This window comes from Gymnogyps californianus, chromosome 3 (genome assembly GCF_018139145.2).
Source record: "Gymnogyps californianus isolate 813 chromosome 3, ASM1813914v2, whole genome shotgun sequence".
Lineage (NCBI taxonomy): Eukaryota > Metazoa > Chordata > Aves > Accipitriformes > Cathartidae > Gymnogyps > Gymnogyps californianus.
In genome coordinates, this window is record NC_059473.1 from 699,049 (window position 1) to 711,565 (window position 12,517).

The window sequence follows — 12,517 nt, forward strand, 5'->3', positions numbered from 1 at the left end:
AATTGTTTAAAAATTAATTCACATGTCATACGCTTATAGGAATTATTTTTCAGCCATGAATCATTGTAGAAAAATAAAATGTCACAAGAATTACTGTTGTTAGGACCAGAAAATATATCGCTGCTACATATCGCTTCCTCTGAGCCCTCTCAGGGATCGTTTCTTCCGCGAAGGCCTGGAGTCACCAAAGCAACATGTCAACAACCCCTAAACACGTCCCGCTCACAAAAGGACGGTCCCAGCTTCTCCGCTGTAGGGACACCACCCCTGGGATGGCCATGTGGCAAGTGAGATCAGGGAACTGGTCTGGGTGAAAATTAACGTGGCAAAATAAACAAATAAATAAGCAAATGGCGGGAGTTTGTGGTGGAAGGGGGGCTGTAGTCGGTGCTCGTGGGCGCTGCTGGTTGTACAACGTTGTTGTGACCGTGGCACAGCTTTCCCCTCTTTGAAGCACAGCTGGGTTCTGGAAGGTAGAGAGCAAAGACTGGCTGTGTCTCATAGTGCTACCCTGTAGAGTCACCCAACCTTGTGGTATTCCTGCTGCTCTTTAAGAATTCACTTCCTGGAGTCATAGGAAGATGAATAGTGCTGACACACAGATTTTAAAAAAAAAAATCCTTTTTCTTATACAAAAAGTTTGAATGCATGACCTTGGAATCAGATGCAGAGAATTTATTGTCACCTAATAGTCCATTGTTTTGAAGCCCGTTTAAGGCTTGCAGTAATTCATGTTGCATATTCTTCCCATAACACTGTTACACAATGTCTCATTCTAGAAAAGTTATAAATCTTCAACCATTGTCTAAAATTTTTGGTCACGTGTTGCACATTGAGTATCTGCAGCTTCCTGAGAAGAGCAAATTGGGTCATTCCAGCTTTTCCCTTTCATTGCCACAAATCAATATATGCAGTTGGCTGAGGAAGCACATGGCTAAAACCTTGGCTTGCTCTTTTCTTTTTTCTTCCCCCCCCCCCCCTTCCCTTTTATTGTAATTGACTTAGAAAAACAACAACTTCCAGTTTGTCTCTTCTGGCAATTTCTGATCGTTCCATGTTTTTGTCTTTTTCTGCTTTGTTAAAAAAGAAAAATCGTTACTGCAGATAAAGCAATTGTGATTATATAGCTGCTCTAATGTCTAACAACTTTTGTGATAACTAGGAAAGCATTGTGGTGCTTTAGCACCTAACTGCATAGCTTTAGGCACTCAGTGTTTTAATGTGTGCCAGAAATTCTTCTTGTGAAAAGCTCCACAGAATATAGATTTCATGACTTGAATCGCAGTGCTCTAGGAGGGCAGTCCTTTCTCTCTGTATTAGGTCCTGGAAAATGTGATCACGTGAAGAGCTCAGTGAGTTTGCATCGTTTAACATTAGCATAATTAGGGTGGTTTGGGGTTTTTTTGCTTGTGTGCTTTAATCACGGAATTAAGGTTATTTGAACTCGGTTCTTGTGCATCAGTGAGCTGCAGAGATGGAAAAGTGCCCCTGATGCTGTATGTAGCTGGTAGGGAGTTAATTCACTGTGGGGCAGGACAGTCATATCTGGAGGTGGGAGGGTTGACACTGATGAGCGAACATGTTGTGATATCCAGCTGCAAGCAGCCAGAGGAGGTTTGAAGACCACCTTCTTGTTTCCAGCAGCGTTGAAAAGCCTAGTGCAGGGCACGTGGACCAAGTTCAACCCTGCTGCCATTACAGCTGAAGTGTTAGTGTGCTTTCTGCTTAAATGAGGACTAAATCTGATCTCTGTATCACTAGTGGCTCTTCTGAAATAAGAAACAAGCAGGCTCGTAAAGGGACAAACATTGACATAATCCAGTGGATTCCTGTGAGAAGGGGTTTTGGCCACTTGGCTGTGACGAGGAAAACTTCAAAGCTCCCAGAAATTAAGACGCTTCCATACGGGGTGTGATGAGAGACTTTGCTTCTCAAAAGTTTCTTCTCCTAGTTTTCAGAGCGCATATTACTTGGAAATACACAGTATAATAAAAGCTTTTAAAAATGGAAGTTATCCTAAAGATTTCTGACAATTTTCCTGTTTATTTTTGATATGTCTTTGCATTAGGTGAATCATCACAGTACAAAACTGAATGATAAACCGTGGATGTTCTAACTCACATTTTCTGCTGCATGTCATGTGTCATGTAACATGAGACAATATTTTGTTCTGCATGTAAATGCATCACCACACATTGGCTAATCTTCATGGTGTAAAATTCTCTTGTCTTTTATTAAGAACGAGCAGTCAGTATAGCAGCAAGGTGAAAACCCATTTAACAGTTTCTCCTCTGAGTTTTAGGCAAGCAGATACAGCCGAATGGATATATACCTTTAGGAACTCAGAATTATATGCAACTGACCTTTAACCTATTAGTTAAAACATCATAAAATATAGCTTTTCAAATGATTCGTTTATGAGCTGATGTAGCATAATGCAAACCAGAAATCCCAGTAAACTTGCAGCAATGATTTCAGCCTGTGTAGGGGAACTGCTTGTAAAATCCTATGACTTGTGTTTTCTAACAATATAACAGTTGCAATTTCCCAAAAGTCAGATGATGCATTTCCGAAAGTTGATGCTTAAGGTAGACTAATTTCCTGAAAGAGATTTGGTCATTCAGCTTTCAGGATCTGAAGTAAAATCTATATAAAGCAGTCATTTAAGGGGACAAAGCAGTAATCGCTTATCACAGAATTGAATTTTTAAAGGTCACAGCACGATGTGACGTCCTAAGTGAGCTGAACATACAAACATAAGCACAGCAGTGGTGTGAATGGATTCAGTATTCATTTAGATAAATCACTCCCTTGTGCAGGAATCTGCCTCTTTAGCTGTTTGTTTGGATAATATGGTGGGCAGACCCCCACTCGTGCTGGCTCCAGTGGAGGAAGACCAGCATCACACCAGTACAGGGGAGATTTCTGGGAAGTCGTAGCACAGCCAAGACCCCACAGACAAAAGAGGAGACGATGACCTTGAAAATAATGTCACTGCAGCGTCTGCTCGGAGGAGGAAAGCCTGCCTACTAGTCACAGCCCCTCTTGGCTGTATGCGGTCTTGTCGCCGTAGAGAGCTATTAGAGAAGTTACTGTTTCAGGCACCCATTGCGTATAAGCAATACAGGTACGGGGCAGCCCATTTCCAGTCTAAAATAGAATAGCCTATATTGTTAATATGCGTTTACGCTACAGGCAGGCACGCTATCCCTGAATTGCATGGCTCATGCATTTTGTTCCTCCCCTCTTGGAAGCAGCGTGGTGCTTCCAGGGAGTAACGGGGTCACGCCAACAGCGACGGCCCCACAGCAGGAATTGCCCCTGCTGCTTCTTGCAGCCGGTCCCTGCCACTGGTGCTCAGTGCCTGCCTTTGTCACCTCTAGGACACTGTGAGGGATGCACGGGGGAGCAGAAGCAAAGTGCACGGTATTGGTCTTTGGTCGCGTTTTCTGCCCTCGCTTCTGGGCCGCCAGCTGCCCGGGCACGGGCTGTCAGCTAACGGGAACCCACGAAGCAGCGGCAGGATGCGTCCCTGGCGCATTTTGTGCTGGAGCGAGTCGCTGGGGTGCAGGTCGTGTGAAGGGGAGGACGCTGAGCAGTGCTGTCCCTGGAGAGCTTTGCCTTGGAAAGGAAAAGGCTTCCTGAAATTCTCCGAGACACAAAAGGTGCAGGTCCACTGCTGCGCCCTCCGAGGAGGGAAGTTTTCCCACACCGCGTGTGTCCGCTTGCTTGCCCCTCTTCCTGATGTCAGGCGTGCCCAAGGCCTGAGCACCATCCAAAGGACAGAGGAAAATCTCAGCAAGGTCTGAAGCCCGGATAGAGCTGCGTGCCTGCAGATGCCTCTCCTGCCCCGGGGCCGTCCGTCTGCTGCGGGTGGAGAGTGACCTCGCGAGAGACCAGGGCAGCGCCTCTTAGGATCCTTTTAGAGACCACTCCATGGCAGCAGGCGCTGGCCTGGTGCTGGCTCCTGGAAGCCACAACCTGCCGGTCCTTGTGCCTTACGCACTCACCTTGCCATGGATGACTGACCCAAGACCTGAGGGTGCAAGCACACATCCCACATTGTCCGCATTCAATTTCTAAATTTCTTTCTGATGCATTGTGTGAGAGCGTAGCAGTCCTGAGGAGTGAAGGCTAGCTATGGGTCTCAGGGGTTTGCTTATCATCATCTTGAAGACATGCTTACTTTCTAAATTTCTCATCAGAAAGATGACACAAATCACATTTCAATGGGTCAGAGAGCAGTGACTTAGCATAGCATATAACAAAATATATCAAACAGGACCATAGTCAACGTAATAAAAAACCAGGATGTGCCTCATTTGCTTTAATTTTTTGACTTTGGAGGGCCAGGAGAAGCAGGAGTTGGCCTGCATTTCTGTGCTCTTAATGCATTAAGTTCCTTAGTCACAGTAGGGTGGAATCTCTGTCCTGTTTTCTTACCTGCCGTAAGCAAGGGCAGGCGGTGGTAAGAAACTCTGCCTCTTGCTGCAGAGTTTGTGGAAAGGTGAAACCCGCCGCTGCGGCTGTAAATACGGCCGCCTGAATTTCACTGGACTTGATGAACAGGCAAGGTTACTTTTCCCATTGAGTCTGAAATTTTAATGTCAGAGATTAAATTACGGAACTTCTCTGCTTACTTGTGTCAATATAACACTTTATAATGAGCCCGGAAAAAAGGGTAGGGAAAAAGTAAATAAAAGAGACTTGCCTCCTAAATACCGTACAGGTGAGATAATAATTCTCTTAGCATAGGATGCCGGTACTGATTATTTGTCCTTCCAACCAAATGCTTCAAATTGTATTTAGAAAGTTATTTTTTGTGTCCTGTTGCGTATCCTTGGTCTGACACATCCATTAACGCACACTAGCTTCTTATTCCTGCATTTGAGTCAACTCACTTGATGCTTCCCAACGTAGGTGCAGTGTGCGGTTGCTTGGCAGAGCTTTGGTACTGTGCCAGCATGCTGCGTATGGAAATGAGACTGTGCTCTCTCAGTCTTGATATGACTAAGCATGTGTAAAAGATTTTTCCAGCTGGCTCTGAGTTTGACAGGTTTATTTTCCTAACACTGTTTGTATAGGGTATGCAGGTATGGATGCCTGTACCTACAAGGTACTGCTTTAGACTCAAAGCCATAAGGTTAGTGCTTAATTTCTAATATATGCCTGACTTTTCCTAAGTCTGGATCCTGCAAACTGCTTTCCATGGATCAACTTCTGCAAAGGTTCGGAGTTTTGCTGAGTTTATGAAAGCAAAGGCACCTCGTCCATTTACTCTCACTGAGGACCTGCCCCAGTGACTCTCATTTGGCAGCCGAAGGGTTTCTTATTGTCCCTTTGCCTGTTGCAGATGAATTAATGAATGACACAGACGCCGAAGCGTCCGAGGGGCTGGCAATGCAAAGGAAGTCAGGAGAGGTGCAACCAGTGCCCAGCCTATCTGGTGGGAGAAGAGCAGTTCAAAGGTGCATGGTGTCTGCGGAGGATGTCTCGTGAAGAAGCCTGCTGACTTCTAAGCACACTACAGCCCGCAGGCTTCCCAGAAAACAGTTACTTATTGAGCATGAGTTACTTATTTAATACTTACTTCATAGGAGTTGAATATTTACTTTATGAAAAGCAGACGGGACTCTTTGGTACACAAAAGTACATCCTCCTCAGAGGGATTTAGTTCTGGTTTAAGCTGAAAGTCGTCTGCACTGCAACGCGCAGGTCTAGGTTAGCATATGGACTGGAGAGTAGCAGCAGCGTTTTGTCTGGTTCCTTTGGGGATAGGCTGTAACAGTACATGAAGCTCTTCAGTCATGGGATCATCACGAGTTGTCTGCTATATCTGGTCATTTGCAAAAGATATAAATACAGCGAAGGAATCAAACGCCAGATGCAGATGTCTGAGCATAAAGTTGTGACATATTCCCATCCAGCCATAGCTACAGCATCAGGTGTGAGCCTCTGCATGCAGCAAGCGAGACACAAGGCTTGGAGACTGGCACGGCAGGGTGAAGGTCAGTGGCCCTTCAGAGAGATGGCAGGATCTGGCCCTGGCCCTGTTTTGAGCACAACTTCCAGCAGGGCTGCAGGATGGCAAACAGCGGGTGATAGCGCTGAAAGAAACTATGCTGAAATAAACCACACATAAAGCTGGGAGCAGGAGCGTCCCTAGGCGGAGCGGCGGTTGGGAACTGGGTTTTCCGAAGTTCCTAGCTCTGGAAATCTGGCAATAAAATGGAATGGAGCTTCTGGGTGCTGAGCTATTTAGGAAAAAACGGATGGAAAATTTCTAACCATTGCAGCATATAAGGCATTAAAATGTCATTCGTATAGTAAAAATGATAGACAGGAAAAAACCACTGTCAAAAAAAGACTTCAGGTTTCCTTCTGCCAGAATTTCAAACTGTGTATAGAGGGAAAGAGAAGAATTTATGTCTATGGACGGAAAAAAATCCAAAATAGAAGGAACATGGATTGCATGTCCCTTGATGCCTTCCAAAAGGAAATGGCATGGAGAATGAGGAAATTTCATGGAGTAAAAATATCAACCCACTAAGGAGAGATCAAACTACACTTGCAAAATGTTGAACTGCATGCAGAGGTTTATGGCAAGTTGGGAAAGCCCATAACCTGCTGCCCTGGCCAAGATCTTTCCATGAGGAGGTGTTACAGCTCAACTTGAGACCGGACTAAGAAAACAGAGATGGCTTACACCATAAAAGCAGGAAAATCACTACTCTGCTTCCTTGCTCTGTGTGCCGCGGTACAGAGATAAAGTGCTGCTTGTCTCAACTGTGCTAAATCTGAGATAAGTGTTGTTTACTTCACCCCTGTCCGAGAGGAAAGGTCACTCGTGGTCTCAGTAGAGCTCCAGCAATTTCCTCCTGGCAGCGTTCACCTCTGCCCGCCCGGCATCGACGGAGGTCCCGGGAGTCCCTGCTCCCCTCCTTTGGCTGCCTAGCTGTATCCTGGCTTTTGGGGACACGTGTTAACCCTCTCCCTGCCGGCCTTTGCCCCTCTGTCTTCCCTGGAGCTGACTCTGAAGAGACAGGCAGAATATGTCAGCGATACGGTCTTAAATAGCAGTGAGATGCTGACAGTCAGACTTACAGAAATACTTCTGGTCCTAAGAAATAGTGCACAGAGGGTAAAAAGTAAAGGTCATTATTTAGTACAGGTTACGGATGAAGTGTTCTCCCATATGAAATAAGAGTCTTCTTTTTCCTCTTGTCCTCTGCTCAGCTTTCTCGTTCTGGTTTTTATATTGCCGTATATTTAACCTAAGCTCTCTTTTTTTGACTCAACAGTATGTTCATATTTTCATTTTTCTCTCACCTTGTGTTTGCTTTTTATCACTCTCAGGAACAATAATGAGGAAGGAAACAGTTGACTGGGATCACCTTTAAGCTGAGCTTTGTTAACATCAAGAATGACCAAGCAGATTGTCTTAACCCTGAGTGCAATTTATACCGACAAACGAGACTTTATCTAATGGCTATGTAATATGTTAAATTCTCCTTCTGAAAGTAAGATCTCAAATTCTCTTGTACGTAAGGAAGAGAACAAAAAAACCTTCAAAATAAACCAGAAACACACAAAGCAACCACTGGCCACTGATGTTACACAGATTCTTCCTTCTTTTCTTCTTTTGCAAATAAATGGCTGCAGAAAGCAGTGCAGTAATTATAGCCTTCAGAAATGAATCAGGTTTTCCTCCATGGACAAGCAGGACAAAAAATAATAAAAAATAATTTTTACCAACACAGCTGGTGTTCAGATGAAATTATGTGGTTAGCTTTGAAACGATATTAAAAGAGAAATTTTAATTAACCTGTACCACTGAGTCAGAAGATAATATCTGATGCATATAACAGGCATACAGACAAAATATGATAAAATAATTATTTGCAATTAGATATATGCATTACAGACAATGTTGTAATTAAAATGTACTTAATGTCACAGGAGGTCTTTTATTATCAAAATAATTTGTAGAAGGACTGTGGAAACAATGTGATGATAATCTGTCCCTCTGAAAAAAATCTCAAAATTTACCAAGAGCCCAAAGCATTTTTGGTTTTGGAGCAGATACCGGTACGGTCAAACTGCCGGACTCCTCTTTTCCAGTGCCAAGTCCATTTGTTACCGGAATGTGCGTAGGTCACCCATTTCTTGATGTGCTGCTTCTCCGTGGTCCCCTGACAGGCGACAGCCAGCCGGTGACATCCCTGTGCCACTGCACGGCTGGGAGCAGGGTGCACCTCCAGACGTGAGCGAATTTCTGTGCAGGTCAGAGGGAGGGAGAGATGCCACGGGGCGCTGCACCGTTCTTCCGCCAGGAAAACAAATCTCTCTTTCTTTCGTTATTTGCTTGTTAGCTGCAACAAAACTGAGTGGTTAAATTTACTGGGGCTGATTCTCGTCTCTCCTGTGGCCCTTCCAAGGCACTCAGACCATGAAAAGGGGCCAAAACCAAGGAAAAATTACATTTATACTTGCTGGAAGGGCTCCTCTTCACTTTTACGTCTCTTGAAGAATTAGCAGAGCGACGGTCAGATAAGCAGAGTCTAGTAAATCTGAGGGCATTACTCAGGAGCAAGGCACAGCTCAGCCTCCAAGAGCTGTGTTTGTACAGTTGGAAAGGCCGATACAGCCGTAGGAACGTAAATGTAGTCGTTTGCGATAGACCCGGCAAAAGACGTGGTGAATCCTGAGGGAATGGCGGTCAGGCGTGAGTGCTGCTCTTCTGCTTGAGGACATGAGTGCTGCCACTATGCCGTTAAATAACCTCTCAGCCCATGTATTTCCCTGTCTGAGAAAAATAGTGTCAGTGTGTCTCTAACTAGCAAGGGATGATGGCTTCTTGGTGTAGACTAATTGCCAGTTTTCAATAAGGGAAAACCTCATTTTACCCAGCTGATACCAAAACATTAATTCCGAGGTGATGTGAAGATTTCATTCTGCCGCCTGGCACACTGCTGCATTCAAATACTCATTTTTAATGAGTCAAGACAATGCTTGGAGGCTTTGTGGGACCCTGTACCCCCAGGCTGCAGGGAAGCCCCTCTCCGCCAGTTCAGCCTCTGCTCTCCCCCAGCAGCCAGCATGGCCCTGGGTACCGGCTGCTCCGGCTGGAAAGCTGACCCTCTGCAAAAGAGGTTTCATCTTTGGGGAGAGCTGCGTGCCCCTGGTAATGCCAAGCATCTCGCCCATCGCTTTAGGAATAGCCTGTCCCTCAGCTTTTGCTGGCAGCCGATCCCCGCGGCTCACATTAAACAACCCCGAGGTGCCAAGGTCGGTTCCCGGCGCCAGATGCTCACTCTGGGGCCTGACCTTATTGGTGCTAATGAAGGTTTTGGCAAACCTCTCCATCTGATTAACATTTCCCTGTTCAGAGCCACCGCGCTGCAATTGTGGGGGCTGTTTTGTTGTTTCGCAGGCAGACCTTTTCTCATCGCCACTTTTCTGGATTTGTGCCCCTGCACTTGTAAAATTCCTCTTGAAGTCAATGGAGGTTTTGCCTGAGTGAAAGAAGAACCCAGCCTCATTATGGGGTGCGTCTTATCCTAGTGGTACGTCTTTCTGGGAACGATAGGGAGTAGCAATCAACCGTGATGAAGTTAATGTTTCTTTATGGAAATACTTATTTCTTCAAATCATAAATAATAAGTAAAATTGCTGCAAAATGTATTAAACTGAAGGAATGGCTCGAGGGTAAAACAACCCCCCTAGTATATCATCAGCTGCTTCTTTATCTCCCCTAGGCTTCTCCACTTCCCCGTTTTCAAAAGAACAAAGAGAATGTGCCAAAGCTGCTTTGGGATTTCAGTGAAAAATAATGAGAATTCATTGCTAATTAGGGCTCCAATTAAAAAAAATTATCTTTGCAGGGACACTGTTAATGAACTTGTAAATTGCAGCTGCAGACTTGCATCCCTATAAACATTCCCCTTGTTTGATTCCATTTGTGTACGCAGAAGCAGTGAGCAAAGGCTGCTGGCGTGCGTGCAGGGATGGCAGTCGTCACTTGGCCCCTGCACAGGAGTCCAGCAATCCCTGCCGGTGCTAGCTGCGCAGTCTGCTTTTCGGTCACTTTGAGGACACGAGTGGCATTATCAGTGCTCGTGGCGTGTATTGCAGAAGTGGGTGCAAAAGGCAGCAGGGTCAATGGCTACTCTCTCTATATGCACTGGGGTCCCTGCCCACAGCCTGGCTGGGGGGGAGCTTGCCGCAGCCATCATACTCGGCACAGGTAACCCTTCTTCCTTCAGAGCGGGGAAATGACCCTGTGTTTGCAGACAGCCTTGCACTCCTCTCCGCGGGAATGTCCCACCCCACCCCGTGCCCGCTCACTCGCTCGGGGCGATCATTCTCTGGGAAACAGGGACAGTAAGCCGAGTCAAAATAAAGAGGAGAAAAGCGAGCGCCGGGGAGTAGGGAGGAAGAAAAGGGGGATGTCGGACACGCAGCAAGGCACTGTTACGAGTTGGGGCTGGCCAGGGTCTGTCCTTGCCCAGCACGGTGCTGGGAGGTTTGCCCTTCCCACCAGTGCCTCAGCATCCTCACTCGCCAGGGCCGCTGGAGAAGTGCAGTGCAGCTCGCGTGGTCGTGTCTCCTTGCAGGCTGGCGATGGCCTCTCAGTGCCCAGAGCTATCGACGGCACTTCGGAAGTGGGAAATGGCAGCGGTTAATATGGGGAATTGCTGAACGCTAAGCTGAAGGTTTAAATTAGGATGGCATTCATCTCACAAAATATTTGGCTTTGTAAAAAAGAAGAGTGGTAATTCATTATGTATTTTTGGTCAGTCTTAATCTAATTAGAAACCTCTTTATTTATTCATGTAGTACGCTGTTAAGAGTGGTAGACAATCACAGGTACTTCAGGGTAAGCGTTGATGTGTGACTGCATCTTTGCTCGTGACAGCAAACAGCCAGGTCATGTAAATCTGCATCTTTATACACTCTAAGGGGCATTTTAGTTAGGATAAATGGCTACCACAACCTTCCTTCATAGTACTTCATGGTTTCCAACAGTGGTGGGCTGTGTGTGATGTGCTTCAGCTCCCAGGTCAGGCAGCACAGAAGTAAATGAGAATGTAAATGTGCTGGGGGAAAAATCACGTTCTTTTTGTCCAACTGCTGATTCAGGTACAAAGCAAACAGAGCCAAACCCAGCCACGCTGTGAGTCCGCCAGCTACGACAGCGGCTGCGCACCTGGCTGCGGGCACGCATGGGCGTTTCACACTGGGGAGCAGGTACCCAAGCAGACTGATGCAGCTGCAACAAGGTCCTGCATGCGTGATCGTTCCTCCCTCTTTCTCAGCTTGCCAGCATTTGCCAGGAGGCACATCCCCATGGTATTTTGTGCCAACACCTTGTTTTCCCCTTCCCGTCACAGGAGGGCTTTTTCTCCTGGGAAAACAATGTAAAACCATTGGAGGGCAATTAGCAGGGGGTCTGAAACACTGCTGAAACCTGATCAGAGGTTGGAGATGGCAAAACATGGATAAAATTCTTGTTAATTGTATGCATTTTCCTATGAACTAACAATGAAACAGAAACCCACACAGTGGTTGATGTTGGCAGGCAGCTCTGGAGATCATCTAGTCTAACCCCTGCCCAAGCAGGGTCACCCAGAGCAGGTTGCTCAGGACCATGCCTGGTTGGCTTTTGAGTATGTCCAAGGATGGAGACTGCACAGCCTCTCCAGACAGCCTGGGCCAGTGTTTGACCACCAAAAAATGGTTTTTTGGACGCTTAACTGGAATTTCCTGTATTTCAGTTTGTGTATTTTCCTCTTTCCCAGGGTTTGAAAAAATGTTGTGGTGATGGAGAGAAGGGTAACAGGGATATCCCAGGCTCTTGGGTGAGAGCCTCTCCCAAAATGAAACACAGCTAGGGGAACAAATAGTGCATGAGATGTGGCGGGTAATTATTCTCCTCCTTTTGCTGTCTGTGAGGTCTTTCTCTCCAGAAGAGCTGGGTCCGCCGTGGGGGGCTGCACTTGAAGAGAGGTGCAGAGAGCAAAAGAGGGGGCTGGCCAGGAGGCAGAGGTGTCTGGGAGCGGGCTGGGAAACGCAGCCCCTGCTAGAAGCTGGGTTTAGGTTGGCTGAGGCAGGACGAGAAGCCATCTGCTCCTGCACCGGTCTGTCCTGCCTGGGGGTCCGTGGCTGCGGATGTGCGTGGACCTGTGCCACGCTGCTGCAGTTATTAGGGGGGAATGGTTGTCTCCAGCTCTCAACACACGCAGGTGTCGGATGTGCTGGGGGCTAAAGGTCTAAGGGCTCTGTGGTGCCAAACTCTTACAGGTCCTGCTCCCCACTGGAGCCCCGGGCTCAAACGCCGGGGTTGCCGTATAGCTCCGGGCGTGCACGGAGGATCCTTAGGGATGAGCTGAACCCAGCCAGGAGCCCTGCGCGAAGCGAAGAGACAGCCCTGACGGGAGGCACCTCTTCGGCGGGGTTCCTGCGCTCCAGTCCTTTCCCAAAGTACGTTGCCGCAGCCCAGCTGCAACCAGCTGGT